Raw genomic sequence first — 17,530 nt, 5'->3', positions numbered from 1 at the left:
TGAAGTCGAAGCTCCAGATTAACTGCAGGTTTACTGGAAAATATTTAATGACGTGAAATCAGAGTTCTCAACTGAATTTGAAATAAAGAAATAAGCAATGTACAATACAGCATTGATGAAACAATCTTTATTGACAACACACAAACGCAGTGAGAGTTTAAAGGCATATATGTTTGGGAGAACCTTTACTGGAGCTTGTTTAAAAAATAAATGTAACTTACAATATCCAAAATCATCCTATTATCTTTTTCCAGGATGAGGAAATATCAAACTTCATATAAAAAACAAAAATGCTATTCTTCTCAGGAGCAGGTGCAGCCATGTTACTGATGCTCATTCTTACTACAAAACTGAGACGTTTTATCCTTGGGGCATCATACCACTGGCTGGTGGAAAGAATCGCTGTCTATTTATTTACAGCACACTCTACGTTAAAATAATTTCCCCTTCTCATATGCATATGGGTGATAACCTAATTGATTGACCTAAGTCTGTGAGTAATTAGGGCAAAAGGGACCTAGTAGCTACCTCAAACGAACTTCTATATTAAGAAAAGAAATAGTATGCATACAAATTTTAAAAATCAATATGTTAAATACGCAAGTACAAAGTATATGTTTTGAAGTGAAATAAGAAATTACAAATTTTCTATAAAACTAAATATATCTCCAAAAATGTTCAACTTACAATTAAATGAAATTCTTAGAGATTGCGCCTATATATTATACATCAGAAGGGCTTACGCCCATAAAACACCAGTAGCAGTCAAGTATCTAGTACTAATATAATTCAAGATGTTTACGTTTAATATAGAATTATAAATTAATTTATAACCTGTATTTTATAACCTAGATTATTTAACCTGTATTTATAATATATATATATATACATATAACATTAGTCAGAGGTTTGAATTTGCTATTTTTAACGCAGTCCTTTCTTTTGATTTTTTGTTTTATTTTATTTTACTTAACTCTTCTGTATTAATATTCTATATATATATATATACATACATATACATAGCAAATAAGAACTTTGGTTTGTTACCAATTTATGCACTAATACTATGTACTAAAGTTTACTAGAAAATTTTATTCGTGAGAATAGATAAAGAAGCAACTAAATTCACATGTGAAATAAATAAAAATATTTGAAATATTCAACTCTGTAAGTGCAGAAGAAATATTTGACGGACAATCTTTTTCATTTCCAAAATTCTAATGAAAGATCGGTTACTAAATTGTGAAAGCTATAAATTTGATCATTGCCAAAAATTATAACTAAGAAGATAGTTATTGAGTGCACTTATAAATTTTAGAAAATAAAATCGAAAATTTTTTACCACAAATAATTTTCTGTGTACGATTGAGGTAAATAAGTTGGACTGGTGTAAACAAAAACAGCAAACAGGCAGAGTTTCAGGAAAGATTATTATTGAACATATGACTAATTACCTCATCAGATTATGATCCTATTCGTAATTTGTATATTTACCAATTTAATTAGAATGGTTATTTTATCAGATTAATAACAAAATTACAAAGTTATAGAAAAATCAGAAATTGATTAAATATTAATGGTCGTTCAAACAAATATCATTGGTAGTGATAGCTTTTGTAATTGAAAGAATAATGTTATGCCAACTTAAAGTTCTGTGTTTGCAAAAGATTATAATAAACAGCAGGCTTTAAACTAACACAATCTAATTTGTTCTAAACACTACTCACATATTTCAGAACTATTAAGTGTAATATCCAGTTTCTGAAATGACAAACCAAATGAGTAAGCTTAACAAAATAAAACTCCAAAATGTAAAAAAAGCAAATCATTATATTTATACTAGCAAGCTGACACCAACATTTAATACCGGTAAGCTTACCTGCAGGTATTATGCTAAATACACATGGGATATCTTGCACACCAGCGGAATTTGTTGCCCAACATTGTAGTGAGCCGTAATCGTACTGGGTTCTTGGAGTATAAAAAGCCACACTTTTAGATTTTTCTGAATTATAATCCGTAATATCAACTACATGTCCAGAATTATTAAACTGCCAATGAAACTTCACACTAGCTGGATCAGAGTCAACCTCACAAGATACCTTAACAAGTTCGTTTCTTGCTGTTCCGTAGAGAAGTCGCTGTCTTATCTTGCACTGTGGTTTATCTAGATAAAAGATAGGAGTATGAATTCTAAAACTACATACTTAAGCAAAGATAAATGTTTTCTAGTGAGAACGACAAGTGAATACTATACATTAGCTGTTAAATCGAAATATCAAAAAAAACATTTTTTTAAAAAAGACAATTTTTGTTTGTTGTTAAACGCAAAGTTAAACAAAGGACTAGCTGTAATCTATCTGTGGGTATTGAAACCCAATTTTTAGCGTTATTAGACCACAGACTGAGTCAATATATGCATTTTACATTTATATATTTGTCTAATGTATTACGTATGGTTTCCTCAATAAACTTATTGTATATCACTATAACTAACTATAATAAACTTTCACAAAAAAATAAACAGAAGTTCTACTGTCCAGCCTAAAGTAAATTATGTAAATATATATATTCACTTTCAGATAAGTTTGTAGTACCAAGTAACTTATATATTTTTCAATACTCTTTGAATTTTTATTTTTGACATGTGTGATATTGTCGGTTTAAGTACTTCAACAATCTAAATTTATTTCATAAGAATATATATTGCATATAATACATTACAAAACCTTTTAAACAGGAAAAGTGTTATTTTGCATCAACTGTAATTACGTTTGCTAAAATGAATGATTAACGGCAAAACGTTGTTTTTTACAGGAAACATAATTTACTAATTATTGTAAAACAGTATGCACCTGATCTATTGTGTCAAGTATGAGCGCAAATTAACTTTAATCTATGAACACTGTGTGAAATTATGAGATTCGAAAAACGCCATGTAGTTAATGTGTCTATATGAATGATTTTCGCTTCTGAATTTTTTTTAGCATTAACGCACGTGTATTCTCTGTGTACTCTTTTTTTTAATACGAAAACACCTTATGATTATTCTCTATTCAGTAAAAGACATACAAAATAATTTGTATATGATACATAATCTACTACTAAACAATATACTTCATCTTAGATGGTATAAAGAGCGAACAATCAAGAAATCTTTCAGCTTCAACTGGCTAACTTACCATTAATGAAATAAAAATCTTAAAATTTTAAAATTTTAAATCAGTTGTGACTGTCATTCGATTCGTAATTTTATAATATTTATAATAAATCGTTGATTTTTAGTAATAACCTAAAATTGGTATCTGTTTAAAGTCAAGAAATACCTGAAGACTCTAACGCCATTATCTTTACAACTTTCAATTATATAAATGGGTGATACTCAATATACGAGTTAGTGGATAACATTGTAATCTTTTCGTGGATTTGTGTGGAAACTGTTCGAATATTAGCATTATGCTCAATAAATTGGTTTGTTTTTATTTATTTTTTTAAACAAAGGATATTTTTTCCAAATTTCATAATAAACGAAAGCTATTAATATCATTATCGTGATTTGATCACAAAACGACTAATGATATCCAATATAAACTCCTCCCTAGTACAGCAGTAAGTCTACGGATTTACAACGCTAAAATCAGGCGTTCGATTTCCCTCGGTAGGCTCAGCAGGCAGCCTGATGTGGCTTTATTATAAAAAAAAACAAAAAAAAACACTCTTATATATATAAAATATGAATAGCAGTGTTCTCACCTCTGCTATATTTGTTTTGATGAGCTCTAAAGAGTTAAGTCTTGGACATTAAATATTACCTAGCTTATGCATTTTTTATTAAAAGAAATAACTTGAAATGTATTGAAAACATAGAATATTGCGAATGGCGATTCAGAATGATAGACTGTGTATCCCCACCGCAATGTGGGTTCTACATGCAGTCACCTTTAAAACGTGGGGTACATTTTATATTCTGCATTATAGCCAGTTCTCTGGAGATTTTTTGTGGAGCGTTTTTTGTTGTTTATGTATATTTTAAAACACACACACATATATATATATATATATACAAACACATACATATTTTTTACAGGTGATAAGATCACGTTAAAATAAAGCCATACATACCTAATAAGACTGTGTACAAACAGCGTGAAAATGTTATGCTTTAAATCTATAAAACATTTTGAATGTACATAAAATGTTAAGCTTATTTGATGATGAGATTTATATAATTGAATAAAAACTAGTCAACCAGAAAGTGTAACACGCAGAAAGAAGATTTTCTATTAACAAAATGAAATTCAGAAAATTGCATGTCGGTAACACTAGCGTTAGGAAATCATTATAGGTGATTGCCCATACACACCCTTGAGCAAAGATTGACCATTCAAAACTTTATAGAATAAATGGTGATAAAAAATAAAGAATAGTATTAAAAGAAAAGCTAAAGGTATCGATTTCTCCAGAAACATCTCCAAAATTTTTATAGATTAAATTAAGTTGATTGCTTACACTGTACTCTGAGAAATAGTGTATTGCTCTCTCCTCTTCCTTCACTGTTGGATGCTAAACATGTATAATGTCCTCTGTTTCTCTGCTTAACTTTCTGCAACACTAAAGACTGATTGCTGATTATAATCCCTAGTGAAGAATTGGCGCTTAGCTCACTGCCTTCAAATTTCCAAACTATTTCAGACGCTGGAGGATTGGCGTGAATGGTGCAGTCCAGGTATACATCATTACCTTCTTGGATGTGACTGTGACGTAGCTTGCTTCCTAGTCGGAGACTGAGTTGAGGGATGTCTAGAACAAAGTGTTGTAGATTGCTTTTATTTTTATTTTTATTTTTAAGATAAATAAAAGTTTATAAAGAACCGTTTCTAATACTTATATTATACTGCTATAATATTATATATATCAATATGCAATAGAAATAAAGTATTTATAATACCAACGCATTTTCGATTGCTCATAGTTATATTGCAATATACAGAGCTATTGAAAATAACAAAATGTTTTTATTAGGAAAATACGTAAGAGAAGTGGTCTCACAGTGAACATCCAACTTCCAACCGCTTTCTACTGCACTTCCCGGGATTAATGGATTTTCAGCTCTGCATGATAAGTACTTTCCGTTGTCGTCTATGCTAGGTTTTATAATAAGAACACTGGTGGTCTTGTTACCAATGTCATTTGTGTCGAACGAAGATCGCTTTTTGGCACTCTCAAGTTTTTTCCCTGCAATCCACCAAGATAATTGCGCAATAGGGCGCGAGCCTGTTCCATGACAAACCAGTTTGCTCGGTTTTCAGCGGATAGTGGTCGATTGCTGTTGTCAATCCACACACCAAGAGGCTTGACTGTATATTTAAACCGGAATCAGTAAGTGGCACAATCTTATGAGTTTAACAAGACAAAGAAAAATTCAATTTAAGAAACATACAGCAGTGTTAAAAAAAACCTACTATGTTGTGTATGTAAAATACAATATCTCTAAACTTAGACTAATTTTAATGATAAATAAAAAATTGAAAAGTGGAAAGACACAGGAAACGCGTAAAAGTAGGACATAATACTTCAGAAATAATACGTATTTATTAGTAAAATTCAATGTTTGTACATGGTCATAAAAATATAAATGGGTGATTAAATGACTAATTTAGATATAAACATCAAATATATTCTTTTTCAGATATTAGAAACACTCCAACAACTAAATTTAAAATTTTGCCACAACTTAAGCAGTAGTAACAGTAGTAATCAGTTGAAATATCCAATAGGTGCCATTGTGTAAATTTAAAGTTGTTAATACTTCACAACAAATGTCTCTGGCTTTCCAGTGGCTGAACGATAATGTCTGTGGACTTATAACTCTAGAAACCGGACTTTGATACCCGTGATGGGCAGAGCTCAAATATCCCATTGTGTAGCTTTATACTTAATTACAAACAGCAAAGACTTCTGGTGGGACAGTAACGAGTCTTCGGATTTATAACACTTAAAATCATGGATTAGATTTCTCTTGGTCGACACAGCAGATAGCCCGATGTGACTTTGCTATACGAAAATGTACAAAATTTACATGTGAAGCTGCAATGAATTATTGATTTATTGTCATTAATAATTAGTTTTTATACAGAGATACTCATTCATGTGTGTGTGTTCATATACATATATATTTACATACACGCTATTTTCTAAATACGACAGAATGCTGTTTATCTGTATATACAACACGGACGTCTCAAACGGTTTATAAAACAAAAACTACGTCGGAATTACATAAGTTATAGGAAGTTCACTTCGTTTGCAATTAATAGTAATAAAAGAGCAACTTGTTTGGCTCTATTTTATTCTTTTCGAATTTGGAAATATATTCTGTAGTTTTTATTTTTAGTCTATGTACAACGTATTTTAAAACTTACAAAAGTGAATAATTTATCTAAACTTTAAGATGAGACATTTTTTGTGATAATATGTGCTTCATCATAAAACTAAGACGTAGATCGTTTATTCAAAGTGAAAACGTCCCCAGTGGCACAGCGGTATTTTTGTGGTTTGTTTGTTTGTTTATTTTTTGAATTTCGCGCAAACCTACTCGAGGGCTATCTGCGCTAGCTGTCTCTAATTTAGCAGTTTAAGACTAGAGGGAAAGCAGCTAGTCGTCACCACCCACCGCCAACTCTTGGGGTACTCTTTACCAACGAATAGGGGGATTGACCGTCATATTGTAACGGCCCCACGAATGAAAGGACAATCATATTTAGTGTGACCGGGATTCAAACTCGCGATCCTCGGATTGCGAGTCGAACGCCTTAATCCTCCTGGCCATGCCGGGCCATATTATATAAGAGCCCACCGAGGGGAATCGAAACCCTGATTTTAATGTTGTAAATCCCTAAACTTACCGTTGTACTAAAGGGAGGCATTTCTGTGGACTTAACATGCAGAAAACCGAATTTCGATATACGTGGTGGGCAGAGCACAAGTAGCCCTTTGTGTAGCTTTTTGCTTAATTACAAACACGAAAGTGATAATGCAAATTGATAATATATTTTTGCCTAGTTAAAAAAGCCCAAAGGCTTGACGGACCTTAATTCTTAACATAGTCAGTTTCACAGTTACTTTCAGCTTGTTGTACGTTACTTTGCAGCTGGTGCCTTATATATTTACTTTTCTTACTTCAGCGACATATTGCATAATATATGTATTACACTATAATTTGATATAAAAGTTATAAAAATGACATATATTGTTTCCATATAAAAGTTTTATATAGAGTCCTCTTTGGCACACTAAAATATGTAATTCAGACTTATGTAATATATATTACAGTTTTCAATATCATGAAAACAACAATTTGTCTAAATATTTAAAAAAAATAGATTATTGTGGTGAAAAAGAATTAAATCTTAGAAAACAACAAAGACGTTTCTAAAAAAAACATTTGAAATATCTCTACTTCGTATAATGGAAAGTTTCAATATACATGGTCTTTCTAAACCCCACCTTGTTTGTTTGTTAGTTTTTTTTAATTTCGCGCAAAGCTACACGAGGGTTATTTGCTCTAGCCGTCTATAGTGTAAGACCGCCAACTCTTGGGGTACTCTTTTACCAAGGAATAGTTGGATTGATTGTCACATTATAACTCCCTCACGGATGAAAAAGTGAACACGTTTAGCGTGACAGGGATTTGAGCCCTCAAGCGCTTTAACCACCTGGCTATGCCGGGCCCCTCCTACCTTTAACAAGTGAATAACTTCTAATATTCATTAATGGGACATTTATATTTACATATAAGTATAAATAATTTAAAAACGTACGTAAGATAATATTAATATCCATCCATTGTGTGGTATAAATACACTGCTGGCCAAAATCTTAAGGCCAACGAACATAAAGAAAAAATATGCATTTTGCGTTTTTAGACTCAAACACTTAAATGAGTAGAGCTTCGAAAGATGAAAAGAAAAAAAGAGAAAATGTGAACACCATGAAATTAGCCTAAATACTAGCTGGTCAAAAGATTCCTTATCGTGCCAGTAACGTTGCAAGCCATCTGGGCCATGTAGAGTAAATATTTCTCATCAGAGAACAAAACCTCTTCCACTTTTCTACGTCCCATGTTTGGTGCTTCTCAGCAAAGTTTAACCAAGCTGATTCATGGTGTGGAAGGAGGCGTGGCCTTTGAAGACGTTTACGGTTTTTAAGCCTATCTCTCGTATATTCCGTGTTATTGTTCGTGAGCTGCATTCTGCGTCCGTAAGGGCCTTAATCTGGTTCGACAATCGGCTGGTGTCTTGCCGTACAATCCGTCGAATTCTCCTGCTCAACCACGGCGAAATTTTCTTGGGCTGACCACTTGAAATTCTCGTTACGTATCCCTCATGGTCTTTTAAGAAATTTGCAAGAGCAGTTTTATTACGCCCAATCTCACCAGCGATGGCACGTTGAGAGAGATCTTGTTTTTGCAGCTCGACAATTCTGCCACGTTGAAACTCTATCAACTTTTTAGCGTTTGCCATGTTATTACTCAATGTAACACAGGAGATGTCAGTGGGAGATGTTGACAATTCTAATACTTGAACACAAATAACTAAATTTTGTTACGTGTTTACCGATTAACGCTTCGGTTCAGTTTGGTCTTAAATTTTTGACCAGCTAGTATTTAGGCTAATTTCATAGTGTTCACATTTACCATATTAAATGCTAAAAGAGTTTTTTAATTTTTATTTTCCCTTTTCTTATTTTTATTTTACGAAGCTCTACTCAAATAAGTGGTTGAGTCTAACAACGCAAAATGCATATTTTTACTTTATGTTCATTGGCCTTAAGATTTTGGCCAGCAGTGTATAAACAAATAGTGAAACTTTCAGAATGAATGCGTTTAAAAAGTGTTATCGACTTCAAAGAGATAAGACTAAATTTAGTTAGTCAACCTAATTGTTGGCACAATTTATAAAATGCAAGACAAGTGAATCTGAGACTAACAACTAGAGCAAAATTAGGTAAAACACACACTTGGGAAAGTCTGAGAAAAATAATTATTATATTACGCAGAAATTGTATAACGGCCTAAAGGTATTTTGAGAAATGAATGAATATCGCCAGAAGTAGCATCTAAAGACCAAATATCAGATAACAAAACTTATGAACACAGTCAGTTAAAAATAAAAATAATTATAAATAAATAAAAAGGTGTATAGTGAACAAGGCAGAAGTCGACTGAATGTAAAATGTATTAATTAATAGAAAGTAAATATAATTAACATTTTATTTAAGTAGTGGAACATTCATTAAAAATCCTTATTAAATTTTTGTGTTATAATGTAACAAAACACTGAATGGATCAGTTGTAACTTTTAAAACCCCTGACTGAAATCTATAACAAAACACAAAATTTAAGAGATACAAATTAATTTTCTAGACGCTTCCTTATGTAAGGAAAAATGTAACAATAACTAAAAACATTTACTGTACATCACAATATTTTATTTGCGGAGAAAATTGTTTTCTCACATTTATTCTATGGCGTAGTTTTAAATGGGAATAAGTTATAACAAACCAAAAGTCAAATTTCAACCCCATCTGTAGGACCGTTAACTAGAGGAACTAGTTGTTAAACACAACACTGCGATATAAATATATACAGCATTAATGAGGGCGTTATAATGTGACGGTCAATCCCACTATTCGTTGGTAAAAGAGTAGCCCGAGAGTTGGCGGTGGGTGGTGATGACTAGCTGCCTTCCCTCTAGTCTTACACTGCTAAATTAGGGACGGCTCGGTGCAGTGGGCTAATAACCTACTCACTTAAATACTTGTTGAAGAATCCGCAAGCGATTGCGGCCCTATGTTCCTAGATGGAATCTAATGATGATAACTAACCAACTAACTAATGACTATGATAATATGTGCTATTAATGAGATTTTTGGAATATACTATCTATTTTTTGAGCAATGTTGGTACTACTTTCTACGGCTATGTCATCAAGATATGTTAATGTGTAATCAATGCACCTAACTTCGATCTAACTGTTACAGTTCTTTCCACAAAGAATAATACAAACGTTAATTTTACAACCTCAGGGTAACATGCAATTATCTGTGTTGTCATTTCTGTTTAAATTAGAACTAAAAAAAAAACAGTTGAAATAGTTTCGAGGTAAGTTTTTAGCGCTTCTGTTTATCGGAGATTGATTTCAATTATTTTCATTGACCACCATATTAATGACACAAAGTTGAATATATTTTAAATATAGCTTACTTTGCTTTGCTAAAATTATACTATTACTATAGAACCGTGCCAGGCATGACGGTGCGCGTTAGTCGTGCGACTCGTAATCCGAAGGTCGCGGGTTCGCATCCCAGTCGCGCTAAACATGCTCGCCCTTTCAGCCGTGGGGGCGTTATAATGTCACGGTCAATCCAACTATTCGTTGGTAAAAGAGTAGCCCAAGAGTTGGCGGTGAGTGGTGATGACTAGCTGCCTTCCCTCTAGTCTTACACTTGATAATTAGGGACGGCTCAGGTTTCCCCTCCTGGTTGGGGGTTGTGCAGTAGGCTAACAATTTTCTCACTTAAAAAACCAGCCTGTTAATGAATCCGCAAGCGATTGCGGCCTTTCATGGAATCGAGAGGCATTAATAAAAAAAAAATAGGACCAGTTAATAACCACTAACGATAGATAAAAGGTAGCTCCGATAATGTCGGATGCAGTAATCAGCATAAGAAATTCGGAATTGTATAGCCTTATGTTTGTTTTTTATAACATTGTTATGTTATTTGAGTTCGAGTGCTTTTGGATTAACTTAAATATTTACTACTCACAATTCATATTAATCGTCACACTCGTTGAAGCAGGCTGTGACTGGTTGTTATTGGTTGCCTGGCAAATGAATGTATTCATAAGGTGGTCTCTTTTTAATTCCGGAATTACCATGATATTTTGAACAACTGAGTGAGATATAATCTGGAAACTTTCGTCCACCAGGTTTGAGTCTCTCCACCAGGTGACGGAAGAAGGAGGTTCACCTATCAACAAAAATTGCATTTCGTTGAAGAGTGTTACAAAATAGTTCACAAATTAGTAAAATGCAAAAAAAGCATATGGATTAACAACTTAACCTTTACAGCTACGTTCAAATAAACAATAATTATGTAAGGTTAAATATACGTTAAAAGGATATACGTTAAATTACCTAACCAGATTGCTCATTGAGCAAAGTTTTTGAGTTTTCTATTCTTCTCAGAGACCAATGTTATCAAGCTAACAGCAAACGTTCATTGCCATAATTACACGTGATATATTTTTTGCAACGTTTCTATTTCTTGTTGTTCAGTTTCTTTAGCATATAGATTTGGCTATAAATTTAGTTACATGCTGATTGCTAACAACATTAATCATTAGTAGATTGTTAAGTAACAGTAACTTTGGGGATAGGAAGGATGCGTGGGTGTGTTTTCTTATAGCAAAGTCATATCCAGCCATCTACTGGATCCACTGAGGGGAATCAAACTCTTGATTTCAGTGGAAATTATGTATACCCGAAAAATGTTCTTTGTAATTATTATACGTAAAGCAATGTAGAGTCTGGCATAATTGTTTTTTTTTAAATATTATTTTTTAACAATGAAAAAACATTCAACTATTACTCTTGTCATTCACCGACTGCAATTTATGAACATGGAGTGAAATAAATTCTTTGTTCCTGAACAACTTGTAAATCTGTAACAATCAAGCCAATGTAACACTTTATCCATCTAATTATTTTTTAACTTTAATAGCACTCTATATTTATGTAACAAAGTTGGATAACAACAAAAATAGTAAAACTGTTTGCAGGTAAATGACAGATTCACAGAATTGTGATAAAAAGTAAAAAATGTAAAAATAAAATATTTCCTAGTAAAACACGTAAATGATAATTAACGTATATTAGCAAAACTTGCATGCGAAATGCATTTAGAACGAAAAATTACAACTAAAGAAAAACAGTTGAAATAGTTCCGAGTGTTCAAGCCTACAACTTTCCACATTTGTATTACATTTTAAAGCTTAGAAAGAAAGAAAAAAACACACGAAATATCAAGTATTTTCTGCTTTGAACCTGAGCAGCACATGAGTCAAAATATAATGTTCAAAATCCCAAGAATCAAAGGTCTTTAATTTAAAACTGCTGAACATAGAAAATGCAACCAGTCAGTAGCACCAGCCACCTTCAAAACTACTATAAAAGACGAGGAAATTGATTTGTCACTTTTAGAAGGCGCCTAGAAACGAAAGTGTAAATTGTGTTCAGCGGCATATCGTGTAGTTGAATTGTAAACCTTTCAATTCACAGCCCAAACGCTCTAATCTCTAGTCCACGCCTATCCGTATAATATTAAAACATTTCTTCTCAAGAAGTAAGAAAAACAACAAAAAACAGCTGTATATGACGCCATTTTCTATGTTGTGGTTTAGTGCAGCTATTTATTTAATAACAAATCGTTATATTAATGCATGAATGCGTTCTTTCGTTCTTTCTTCCATGCGATGATTTTAGTTATCGATTAACTTTTGCTTATAAGCGAAATATCTCTGTAATAAAAATTATTCATGTGAGATAAACCTTCTTCACTATCTGAAAGCTATTTTAGTAGAAAAGCTCCCTACTGTACAATATACCTAACAGTTGATAAAACTAATTTATGTAAAACTTTAAAAAGTGGTGTTCTTATCCTCTGCTTATGAACCAACTTACAAAAGACTGTATTAATATTTTAACATTCCTTCACTGCGATAAGTTTTTCATTTACTTAAGTTTTGTAGCATTTGAAATAAACTCAAAAAATTTATTTCACCTTTTCCATGTTATAATTATAAAACTTAAGCACAATGATTATTCACAATTTTTGGACTGTTTAATAATAAACATTGTGAGAATGTCATCCTATATTTATTCGTGTTGTGTGTTTTTCCGTTTGAGAGGGAGTTACTATTTACATGACATAGATTCCTGCCGAGACACCAAGTTTAGAAGTGTTTAGAAGTTTAAATCCACCTTAATAGCCAGGTAAACTTGCTCAGGTACCACGCGCAGGTGTTGTAACGGTTTATTTTTCTTCAGAACGAATTCTACTGTTCCTTGGTGTAGCCATAGAACTAAGTGTGGATAGTAAAGAAGCTTGACCAGTTCATTTGGTTCTTTGATCCTCGTAGCAGGATGAGGATAGTTTATACTAGCTCAAATAGATAATAAGAATAACTTATAGAAGTTTTAAATAAGACTATCATACACACACGTACACACACACATATATATACTTCTCTCAATATAGATTGCTTCAATTACATAAATCCTCTGCCGATATCGTATTTGGTGTTTGTTACATGCTTGTTAAATTACATATACTAGTGCTTCAATTTATTCACACACAGCTGAGGGTGCGTGTTAACAGTATACTGATGTAGGAGGGCGAAACGATTTCATTTGTTTATTATTATTATAGATGAATTTTCACTTTTAAACAGTGGCAACTTCTGTTTCAAACAACTTACGTTTTATTAATATATTCATATCGGTGTAAAATGTTGACTTTAGACGATAGGTTTCAATAATCTCTTAATTTAATGACCTTGTTTCATTTCTACTTAACTGTTTTGATTCTATTAGTTTTTCCAACTGGCCACAGATAATGAACGAAATTTCAAGTGAGGGAATTCATGAGTTTAAGGTCTTTTAAGTTTTCACATATAACAATTTCTAACAGAAATTGGGCCTCGTGTCTGACACGCTGTACATGTTCAGCACATCGCACTGCGAGTCTTAGTTCTTTCTCTTCCAAGTAAGGCTCTTTTTATTTCTCACATTTTAGTTTGTACTTTAGTTTTGTTAATATGTCTTGTATACGCAGAAGATTTTAATTTTTAATCATATTGTCAAAGAAAGTTACTTAAAAATCACACAACGTAATGTTATATTTCTTTAGAAGTTAAAGCTAGCATAACCGTTTTGAAATGTTTACATACAATTATATACCCACACAAGTGTGTATATATATATGTATACACATATATTTTGTTAAAGTTTTATTCAGAAAAACAAACAAACAACTCTCTGTTGTCTCTAAAGCTAAACGCCTCCGAGTGATACCGTCTGTGGACTTATACCACTAGAACCCGAAGTTCGATACCCATGATGGGAAAGAGTACAGACAGCTCTTTCTATAGCTATGCGCTTAATAACAACAGCAAAAAGAGTTAAACATACCTCCTTCGCTTTCACAAAATAACGTCAAACTTTCTCCTTCATTGTAGGGTCCTATTACACTTTCCAAAACATTTCCATTTACGTCCGTTATTACAGGTTTGTTTGGTGGAACTGAAGAAAATCATAAATGACTTGTATTACATGATAAGGCATAACTAGCTTTATACTTTCGTCAGTTAAATGCAATGTTGCGAGGTTATTTTAATAACTGTCTATATGAAATGCCAACATTCCATGAATAATTAAAACCAATACCCTGCATGTTACCAATGTTGAATTCTTCTGTAAGATACTCACTGACATAGATACATATGTTTATACACTGCAAACTGTATACACCACATTAGCTGCATTTTACTGAGAGACATATTGATATAAATTAGAAGAGTATACTATTTTATAATTAAGTAGATGCCTAAGCATCCCATCGTTTAATTAAGTTATAACTGTGGAATGGTATGCCAAAGAACTTATGTAAATATTTCATACTTTGAAATATTTGGTGTCTTAAAGTTCATTCTGGTTGAATGGTTATCGTAGTTTACAAATATAATTATCAATCTGTAAATGATGTTGTTAAAGATGTATATGCATAATGAATGAAATGTGTTATGAAAATTCTCGAGCACGTTTGTATGAGTTAGAAAACTTAAATATTTCAAAAAAAATTGTCAGTCACGAAGACAATGCTCCCATATGTTTACCTTGTGTCAATTATTATTACCGGTATTGCGAACTATTTGTTGCGTCAATTATACTTACAAATACAAAATAGCAAACTCTTATAAGAATGATATAAAAAGGATATTATCATCATCTTAAATTTGTAAGAAACCAAAAGAAAGAATTGTCAATTGCAAATATGATGATAAAGTGACTGGTTACAAATGTTTCAGCCTCTTATTGTTAAGCAAGTTAAAAAAACGTACATTTTAGACACTTTAGTAATTTTTTTTAGTTTAATGTATTTCAGATACGGAATATTCTCTGTAAATACGTTTAATTATGTCATTCCAGTTATTACGTTTCTTAAAACAAACATAAGTAAAAAGATCTGAAGGGTTATGATTTTTATGTTAAAGGATGTGGGCTATAAAATATTTTTTATGCATAACTCGCTCCATACTTTAGAACTAAATAAAGTTTCCAAATGCTAGATTAATATCGTACTTCTATTAGATATGAACAAAATTTTACTTAACAATGAAAACGTTTTATTACATGTGAACTTTAATTGTAACATTTTAACGTGATTGATGAAGCAGGGCAAGGTGAAAATATAAAATACCGTCACAATGGATAAAAAAAGTGTATAAAATTATGAAAGGTTGTATTTTGTAATACTTAGAAAATAATAGAAAGAATCAATTAATTTAACAAAATAATATTACCAATTAATCAGCTTAAGAGAAATAATAACAACAATTAATTTACTTACTGAAATAATAATCGTCAGCGCCTCTATTTTGTAGAATGTTCTGTAAACTTCTGATAAAGGTTTTCGACTCTATATCAGTTGTTTTATTATATGTTTCTTAATTTTATTTTACACTGCTTTTACAGCAATATAACATCCTCATCCAATCGTTTGGATAATTTTAATGATATCCACATTAGTTGTACAATGTTACTTCTGTGATACTGAACATTTCTTAAACGATGGATAAATGTAATTTTATTTTGCATACCATGTGATTATTATAATATTAAAACAATTTTTCATTCTGTTTGCATCCAAGCACTGTCTCATTCTAATAAGGTTTAGTTTAAAATTCATATCACGAGGGTGGAGTTTATTATGCCCAAAGTAAATCATATTAGATAATAGTCATGAGTTTTAATACAAAGTATACATATTTTCTTTGTAATGTTATTTTTAACAAAAACAACAAAATTGATTACCTGTGCTGTGTAATTCCGTTAGTTCACCACTGAACATTGTTTTTCTGATAACTATAAGATTATTACTACAGTCATGTGAAAAGGTTAGGACATCCTATGAAAGCCTTTGTATTTTTGTAACATTTTTCAATATATAGATAATTAATCTCAATATTGAAAATACTGAGAGATTATAGGAATATAACTAAACAATTAAAACAGAAGAAAAGACTTTTCAAGATATTCTGTAAATGTAATTCTACAAAAATGCATATTCTAACTGAGGAAAAATTAGGACACCCCTACATTTATTCCCACTTAAAATGGCTCAACTCACATACAGGTGTATCACACCAGGTCACATGATTAGAAGATCGTTACTCAGCATTTTCAATGAGCCTTGCCCTATTTAAATCTCAGACATTTAATTTGGTATGCTCCTGACTGTTGAAGTGAGAGTGAGCACTATGGTGAGAGAAAAAGAGCTGTCTGAGGCCTTCAGAAAGAAAACTGTAGCAGCTTATGAGTCTGGTAAGGGATTTAAAAAGATCTCAAAAGATTTTGAAGTCAGCCATTCCATTGTCCGGAAAATAGTCAACAAATGGAGGGATTTCAAAACAACTGCCAATATGCCCAGGTCTGGTCGTCCAAGCAAGTTCACTCCGAGAGTAGACCGTAAGATGCTGAAAGAGATCTCCAAACACCCTAACATGTCATTACGCGACCTCCAGCAGGCTCTGGCTTCTGTTGATGTGAAAGTGCGTGCCTCTACAATCAGAAAGAGGCTGCACAAGTTTAACTAGCACGGGAGGTGTGCTTGGAGGAAACTTTGCTTTCTAAGAAAAACATCAAGGCCAGACTGAAGTTTGCAAGAGAGAAGGTAGACAAAGACCAGGCTTCTGGAATAATATTCTTTGGACAGAGTAGTGCAAAATTTAATTATTTGGACACCATAACAGAGGACATGTTTGGCGTAATCCAAATACAGCATTCCATGAAAAGAACCTCATACCAACTCTGAAGCATGGAGGTGGAAGTGTCATGGTTTGGGGCTGCTTTGCTGCAGCAGGACCTGGACAGCTCACAATCATAGAATCTACCATGAATTCTACCATGTATCAGAGGGTGCTTGAGGATCATATGAGACCATCTGTAAGAAAAGTAAAGCTGAAGCGAGCCTGGACCCTGCAACACGACAAAGACTCGAAATATACTGGTAAATCCACCAAGGACTGGCTAAAAACTAAAATAGAGAGTCCTGAAATGGCCGAGTCAAAGCCCAGATCTTAATTCCATTGACATGTTGTGGGGTGACTTGAAACGGGCTGTACATGCAAGAAACCCCTGAAACATCTCACAGCTGAAAGAATTCTGCATTGAGGAGTGGGGCAAACGTT

General features: G+C 32.4%; 1 pseudogene across 1 annotated transcript in view; it reads right to left on the bottom strand.

Annotated features, from left to right (window-relative positions):
- LOC143232188 (cell adhesion molecule CEACAM5-like) overlaps positions 1-17,530 on the bottom strand; it is a 131,996-nt pseudogene that overhangs the window by 23,375 nt on the left and 91,091 nt on the right. The window contains exons 3-7 of the transcript XR_013017426.1: positions 14,253-14,363; positions 10,828-11,031; positions 5,050-5,357; positions 4,510-4,800; positions 1,880-2,167 (exon numbers count right to left, since the gene is read on the bottom strand). The product of XR_013017426.1 is annotated as a cell adhesion molecule CEACAM5-like (transcript). The remainder of the gene's footprint in view (positions 1-1,879; positions 2,168-4,509; positions 4,801-5,049; positions 5,358-10,827; positions 11,032-14,252; positions 14,364-17,530) is intronic.

This window comes from Tachypleus tridentatus, chromosome 11, assembly GCF_004210375.1.
Source record: "Tachypleus tridentatus isolate NWPU-2018 chromosome 11, ASM421037v1, whole genome shotgun sequence".
Lineage (NCBI taxonomy): Eukaryota > Metazoa > Arthropoda > Merostomata > Xiphosura > Limulidae > Tachypleus > Tachypleus tridentatus.
Note: the sequence above shows the minus strand (reverse complement) of the source record. Positions and strands in the feature narration are given on the sequence as shown.